This window comes from Hemicordylus capensis, chromosome 1 (assembly GCF_027244095.1).
Source record: "Hemicordylus capensis ecotype Gifberg chromosome 1, rHemCap1.1.pri, whole genome shotgun sequence".
Taxonomy (NCBI): domain Eukaryota; kingdom Metazoa; phylum Chordata; class Lepidosauria; order Squamata; family Cordylidae; genus Hemicordylus; species Hemicordylus capensis.
Window position 1 is genome coordinate 316,054,762 of NC_069657.1, and position 8,028 is coordinate 316,062,789.

Consider the following 8,028-nt stretch of genomic DNA (forward strand, 5'->3'; position numbering starts at 1 on the left):
TCTACCTGGGGCTGCCTTTGTATGTAGTTTGGAAACTATAATTGGTACAGAATGAGGCAGCCAAATTGGTCTCTGGGACAACTCAAAGGGACTACATAACACTGGTTTTAAGGGAACTGCACTGGCTGCCAATACGTTTCTGGGTGAAATACAAAGTGCTGGTTATTACCTATAAATTAGGGATGTACCCAGAACTGTTCCTGAGGCGGCGGGGCTGTTCCTTTAAGGGTGGGGAAGGGTGCACTAACCCCTCCCACCGCATTTTCCCCACCGGTGCACTGTTGTTATAAAGCCCCTCAGGGCGGCAGCATTCCTCCCTGCCGCGCTGTTGCCCTCATTTGCCAGAAGTACCTGGTGCGCATGCACCCATCGCGTGTGTGTATGTGCACGGAAGACGGGCACGTGCCCGGTACTTCCAGCCAATGAGGGCAACAGGGCAGCAGGGAGGAATGACAATGGAGCACTAGTGGGGGAAATGCGGTGGAAGGGGTGAGTGCACCCTCCCCCACCCTTAAGGGAACACTCCTGCCGCTTCTGGAACGCCGAAATGGCCCCGGTAGCTGAAACATTTCGGAGGCCTCTATAATGGCCTCCAAAACATTTCGGGCTCAAGCCTGCTATAAAGCCCTTAACAGCTTGGGTCCAGAGAGCACCTCCTTTGTCATGAACCCTGACATCTGTTACAATTTTCTGGAGAGGTCCGGTTATGGTTGCCACTGGCTCATTTGGTGGCAACCCAGGACCGGGCTTTCTCTGTGGCTGCCCTGGGGCTTTGGAATATGCTCCTTACCGAAATAAGAGCATCTCTTTCTCTGTTTGTTTTCAGCAAAACCCTCAAGACTCACCTGTTCTCTCAGGCTTTTAATTAGAATTAATTTTAATAATTTGTTTTAATAATTGTTTTGTGCTACTGTTTTAATTGTTATGTGTATTTTAATCTGAGCTGATTTTTAAATATTGTTTTAAATTTTGTACATTGTCTAGAGATGTACATATCAGGTGGTATAAAAATATGATTGATAAATAAATAAATAAGTCAATAAATTTTCACAGCTAATAAAGTAGACAGCAGCTGAAGAGTCAGTGAGAGAGGCAGCTCTAGCACTCACATGCAGTAATTGATCGAGACTTATGAAAAACCACACACTTTTAATGAAGCAGCTTTAACAGTGATTGCTAATGTTGTGCACTACTCTTGTAAGAGGCAAGCCTGCCCAGCAGGCTTTAGGACGAGTGGGACAGGCCAACTGGAGGAAACACATTCACCTTTATAGCAGAAACCTGTGTGAATGGTTGAAGCTGCATGACCTCCCCCAGAGTGAATAGTCCTAGGCCCAGATGGACCAGTAACCAGAGAAAGTCCTCAGATATGTTGCACTCATTATTACACCAATCTAATGTTTTCTGCCTTAGGCTTCTTCTAGTGAGTTGTAAGCAATAAATGGTTGAGTTATTAGAGGGCATCTAATGTGTGCTTCTGTTCTTACTTGTTTAATAGTCTGGCAATAAGGGTGGGATTTATTCACTGAGGAGACATCCTGAAACTATGTGACCAACATTCTGAGACTGCTGCTGCTGCAATTAAAATGTCTGGCATTGGACCATATGGAGAAATTTAATGTGAGTCAACCATCACCTTGAGACTCTTATGTTGAAGGGCTAGTTTATTCCATGGAAGCAAATAAAATAGAAGATACAGAACAAAAGCATGCCATTGTGTTCACTATTTTGGGGGCAAGAATCTTTGATATTGTCCTGTGTCTTTCAGCACCTGCTTTACCAAGCATTAAGGCCCATGCTGAACCAGTTACTCCACTGAAGGCACATTTCTGCCCAAGGTCATGTGTGGTCAGCAAGTTAGTGAAAGCATCACATATTATGTGACAGAGCCATACCGCCTTTCAGAAGGTTTGCAATTTGGTTGCAATCCAGTGCCACCTTCTCTCTAAGCCAAATCTGACCTGCTATTGCAGCTGAAGCAGCCACCTACAAGGAAGGAGAAATTCATTATGTGCATCCCATCAACATTCATGCATTCCAAGCAAATCAAGTATCAGATCATTAGCAAATAAAGAGCACCATCATCAAAATGATCATGTAAGCCAATTAATCTACATACATGCTTAAGTTAAGGGGAGCAACATAAACAAAGTGAATGCAGGTTTGGAAATGCTGAATGTCATACGTACAAGAAGAAGAAGAGAGCGAAAACATGTCAGTCAAGGGCTAACTCCAGGAAGCCAAGAGAGTAGGATAAAATTACTTTGCACCAATCCATTCATATTGAAGACATCCCTTGATGAGATTTGCAAAAACTGCACTCTGCTCAACATTTTCAGGCTGTAGAAAACATTTCAAAATGATTAGTATTGTAGAAACCTATTCTCAGAAATGCAAAATGGAACTTGCTTGGCTTGGGTACGCATCATAAATGAAAACACATTTCTCCAGTTTTTCCAGCACGACACTGGATGAATTGTGCATGCCACTTGGAAGTGTGATCAGCTACAGTTTTGTCAGACCGAGGCTACTCATCATTGACATAAATGTCTTTTGGGTATGAACTAGTTTAAACTCTTGAGAATTAATGTTCAAAGCTGAATACTGTCCACATGGAGAGACAAGAGAAGCAAATGCATCAGTTTCCTTGCATATTCACAGAGTCATTAGGAGTTTAGAAAAAACCTCTGATGGCCTTCCAAATGGATCCTTCAAGAAGACCCAACTTTATGGTTGCCTGAAAGGTACCCTTCATGCTGCACCCAAAGAATGATTCAGAGCTGGATCAGCTCATCACATAAGATATCCTCAAATCCATTGTACAAACAAATTGGGCCATACCTATTTTTCCTGCAACCTGACAGCAATGTTTATATTGCAGGAATCACAGTAGGGCCTATATCAAGTGCCATTAACCAGAAACTGTCGTTTCTCACAGGAGATAACATTTTTGTCAAGCTTGGTATTAGCAATTGGTAGTGGAGGCCACTGCTGCTGATGCCCAAGCCTTTGTCACACATGGAGGAGCCTTTTATATAAAGAGCTTCCAGTTTGGAATTTCAGTAGCACCAGGGATTTTCCAACAGGTTATGAAAACACTGCTAGCAGGTATTCCTGGAACTGTTCCCTATTTGATATGTTAACCAGGGTCTTAAATGAGGAGCAACTCACTAAGTGACTGGAAGAAGTTCTACAGAAATTTGATCAAGCAGGCATCACATTCAGGAAAGAGAAAGGTCAACTGGGAATTTCCAGTATCAGCTTTCTGGATCACCAAACTAATGCATCTGGCAGCCATCCAACAAAAGGTAAGGGCATACCCCTAGGCCAACACACAGAGAAGGTCTTCAAGTGTTCCTAGGACAGGCAAAATTTTAATCATGTCATCTTGAAAAACAAAGTTAGCATAGCAGAACCCCTTCATTACTTTCTAGATTAAAAATACTCCATCAACCCACTTATGGCTCCTGTATTCCCTTAAGAAGTGACCAAGAAACCTTAGCCATGCATCCACATCGACTTCACTTCATTGGTAGTGGATGACTGGGTAAATCTTTTTTTTAAAATTGTCATGGATTCTTACTCAAAATAGCCATTATGTCAGCTCTAACACCAGTAGCTGCATAAGACCTTTCTATTAACTGTATGTCTATCACAGATTGCCCAACACTATTGGTTCAGATACTAGTAGAAGTTCACCTCTAGAGTTTTCTACAAGATTTTGCCAACCACATCCTCATTAGATGGAGGCAAGAAACATGATCAGAACCACACTAGGAGTCACTGCCAGATCAGGAACCAGAAGAGTAAGACAAGAAGTGAGAGTTATAGCAGGGCAAAGGGGCACACCAGGTATTCAAGAGGAATAGCTGAGAGATGCACATTAGATCAGGCAAACCTTGATAATGAGGCAAGGCTGCCATAGCCAGGAAATCCCTTTATACTTCCTGGGCCAGGGAGCTGGCCAATGAGTGAAAGGCTGAGGTGGGGCCTGCTCCAAGCTGTAAACTCCAGTCTGTTTGCAATTAGGTTGGCTTCCACATGGGGGCAGCATTGTGCAGGCAGGTATAGGGATGTACCTATACCTGTAGGGATGCAAGGCAGGTATAGGGATGTACCCAAAACCAGATTTGCCAGTTTGGCTTAATTTTGGCCCAATAGAACTGGACCTGGTTCAAGTTTAACCTGGGGTCGTTCAATCGGCTTGGAGCTTTACTAGTAAAGGGGAATCCAGTGAGGATTCCCTTTCACCAGTATAGGGTCAGGGGGGCTGTCAAAAGTATAGAGCAGGCGGGAACGGATTAAATCTGTACTTACAAGTAGAAGCTGCTATGGCCGCAGGAAGGGTGACACTGGCAGTTCACCCCACCCCCGCCAGCCTCCCCCCGAGAAGTCCAGGCTGGCGGGGGCCTGTTTGGGGACTTCTCTTGCCCAGTTCAAGGCCTCTGTGCACATGTGGGACCATTTTAGTGACCTCCACTAGGGATGTGCATTTCGATACGGCTACGAGACGTTTTGTGTCCAAATATGGCACAAAAGATTTTGTACACCTACCGGAAATGAAAAATGCCACAATGAAGGTTTTTGTAGCCGAATTGAATGACCCCATTTCAGAAATGAAGCTTTGTTTTGCGGGGGGCAATTCAGACCTGTTTTGCAATTGCTAGCAGTCTCTCAAGAGTCTCCCTTTAGTTCTTCTTCTGATGTCGGTTTGAATTTCCCGCTCTTCAGACCTGCAGATTGGCAGGTGAAAGCAGGCCCGGATGTGGCAGGGAGTTTCTGGAGTGGCAGGGACAAGGACAGGGAGCTTGGCTTGCCAGCCCGAGAGCTCCTGAGTGTTGGCGGCAGCGGGCACAATTGTCCCAAGAGTGACACACAGCCATCATGGGTGTTCAGCAGATGGCGGGGTGAAGAGGTGGTGGGCCCTGGCAGAGTAGGGGGGCAGATGAAAATGGCGGGGAGGGAAGGAGGGAGTCCAGCGCCGGGGAGAGAACGGACAGGAGAACGGACGGGGGAAGGAGAACAGAACAATGAGGAATGGGGAACAGACTAGGGTGGAAGGGAGAGGGGAAGTGGCGGGGAGATTGGCAGCCTGTAATTCGGCTATGGTTTCGGAGCAAGTTGGCTCCAAAACAGAAAATCTGGGGTTTTGAAGGGCTTCATTTTGGACCCTAACCAAATTGGGGGGGGGGCCTTCGGATTCGGCTGAAAACAAAACAAAACAAAATCTGAAATGCACAACCCTAACTTCCACCCATGCACAGCGGGCATTTCCGTGACCACAAAATGGCCAACACACAAATGGCCCCCATGTGTGTGCAGAGGCAAAAACTAGGGCAGAGAAGGCCCAAATTGGGGCACCACCAACCCAGGCTATTCAGGGGGAGGCCGGGGGGGGGGGAGACACCACCAGCCCCCTATTGCTGCCACCAAAGCTGCAGCTTCTACTTGGAAGCACAGATTTACTCTCCCCACTCTGTACTTTTGACAGCCCCCCTGCCCCTAGCTGTGCTGGTAAAGGGGAATCCTCACTGCATTCCCCTTTACCAGAATAGTTTGGAGCTGGCTCAATTTGAACTGTTTTGACCCTGAACCCGTCAAGCTGAAATGTTTCGAGTGTTATGAGCATCATTTGGGAGGTCTGTTTTTCTAGGGAGAGCTGGTCTACCGATTAGGGTTGGTGGGTAGATCAATCCTCTGAGCAATATGCTAAGTCCAGAATGAAGGCCTGGTCTACCTATTGTGTGAGATGGGTAGACCAGGCCTTCACTCCAGATTTGGCGCACTGGCCTGCCTTGGAGAACTGGTCTACCCACCAACCACAATCAGTAGGCCAGCTCTCCCTGGAAAAACAGCCCTCAAAAATGGCGCTCAAAACACTCAAAACAATTTGAGCTCAAAATGGGGTAGGTCTTTGTGGGGGGGTTTGAGCTTGAAACAGACCTTCTATTTTAAGGGAAACAGTCAAAGCTTGAAACGGCTGTTTCGAGCTCGAGTCATTTTGCTCATCTCTACTGTACAACAAAGCTAATAAGATTCCTGTTTGTTCAACATGTTACTCCTTCCCTTTCAGTTGGGTCCAGCCCAGTGGAGTTACTTATGGGATGTCCCTGATCACCCTGATCTTGCAAGAGAACTGCAACTCCAGAATGACCAGGGGTCAGACTCTGCATTGGCATAACTCTACATACTGTCTCCCCACAGGAAATTCTGGGCAAACTTTTAGTTTGAGGGACCAAATACCTGAAGATGTTCTATATCCGCTACTTTTAAAAGTATTTTTTTCAACTTCAAGTCCTAAGAGTGCTGCTTGTTCAGTATATTCTTTAACTGCCACATTTTATGGTACCAGTTTATTAGGAACTTACTGGCTGACATTTGCCACAGCCTTAGGAGGACTTAACAAGAACTCTGCCCTCACAAGGAATGGGTAGACAACCTGTGCTCAAGGCTTGCCTCATGGCACAGCACATTGGACCTCTCCCCAGGGTCTCTAGAGGTTAAATCAATGAATGGGGCAGTGGATGCACCTTGCTTCTAAGTGCATGTGCATATAAATACTTGCATATAGACACTGATATAGAACCTGCTGTTTCATAGGCTAGTGAGTCTCATTTTGAATTGTTGAATTGATGGCCTATTGTAGGACAATTATGTTTTTCAAGTATACCTTCAGACAAAAGAGCAAACCCTCTTGGATTTTAAATCAGTGCAGGATGATTGATTGCATAGTAAACAAATACAGCTGGTGGAATGGAACCCTAATCAATGTGTAATGTGTATACATGATAAGGGGGTGGCTCAGACAGTGTATAAGGATATTACAAGGGCATTCCTATCTCCCATTGTAAACTGCTGGAGTATATGATTTAGCAATCCAGACAAATAAAGCCATATCCTCACCACTTTACTACCTATGGAGTTTGGATCTAGCCGTTCTGCAGCAGTGTCGCGACTATACCAACATTATTTTAAGACTTTGCTTTTAAAGTGTTTCTTTTACTTCTATTCTGTGCCAGATTTTCTTTTTGTCCTTCAAGAGTTGGCAGCCACGTGACATTACGAGGCCCTGCTTTTGAATTTCAGGGAATGGGATGCTGTCAGCCTGCTGGGGAGACAATCCGTTGCTGTTTACTACTTCTTTGTAAGTGGGTTGGGGAAATGCTGCAGCGCTGGCTTTGCACAGGAGGGAAGCCCATAGTCAGCAATCTGTGATTCATCTTTTATTGTATACTTTTTCTATCACAAATTTAATAGCTTCCTAAAATTGTGGGAACCTACAGAAGCCTTACTTGCTTTTTGATTTTAAAACAAAACAAAACAAGCATTGAAGGAGAGCTAACAAACAGGCAGGGAACACATCTTTAATTTTAAAAATTCACAAAACAGCACAAACATAACATTGGGTTATTTAACATTTCTGACAATGGTACGGGTACTATTAATTAGGCTTCTGGGATAACCATGCAAGCAACCACATCCAACACAGCACCTAGAATAACAATGCAAGCTGGAGATGGGCAGAGAACAGCTTTTTCTCAGCAGCAAAACACTGGGCTCTTGCACACAATCAGAAGGGGGTGGTTTGGGGCTTAGAAGAGTTCTTACCCCATATTGGACAGATGAGCAGAGCCCCCATTGGGCTCTGCAAACCAAGCATGCACATGAGAGTAGCAGCAGCAAGCTCAGAGCCTGGAAATCCCCTAGGAATCAGGAGAACTTTCCCACAATGCACTAGCATCCAGGAAGTGGGAAACTCCATGATGTCAGCAGCCATGCTCTGATTGGCCATGAGGGGGCAAGCCCAGCCCTATTCAAGCCATTGCTAGCATGGGAGCATAGAGCATGCTGTGCAGAGTGGCACATTCCTCACAGCTAGCAGCCCCTTGAGCCACAACTAGGGTTGCCAACATTCAATTGCACGAATAAGGGATAGAAGTCGGGGCCGGACCATCTCAGGGGCGGGACCATTCATACAAACCAAGTGCAACACAGTGCATGGGGGAGGTGATGTACACAACACGCCTT

At 45.4% G+C, this 8,028-nt stretch overlaps 1 long non-coding RNA gene across 1 annotated transcript; it reads right to left on the minus strand.

Annotated features, from left to right (window-relative positions):
- Window positions 1–1,658: 1,658 nt before the first annotated feature.
- Window positions 1,659–7,726, minus strand: LOC128340987 (uncharacterized). Its single transcript, XR_008314127.1, has 3 exons — window positions 7,609–7,726; window positions 2,190–2,340; window positions 1,659–1,986 (listed from the first exon to the last, which is right to left on the minus strand). It is a non-coding gene; the product is annotated as an uncharacterized LOC128340987 (long non-coding RNA).
- Between the last annotated feature and the right edge of the window lie 302 nt (window positions 7,727–8,028).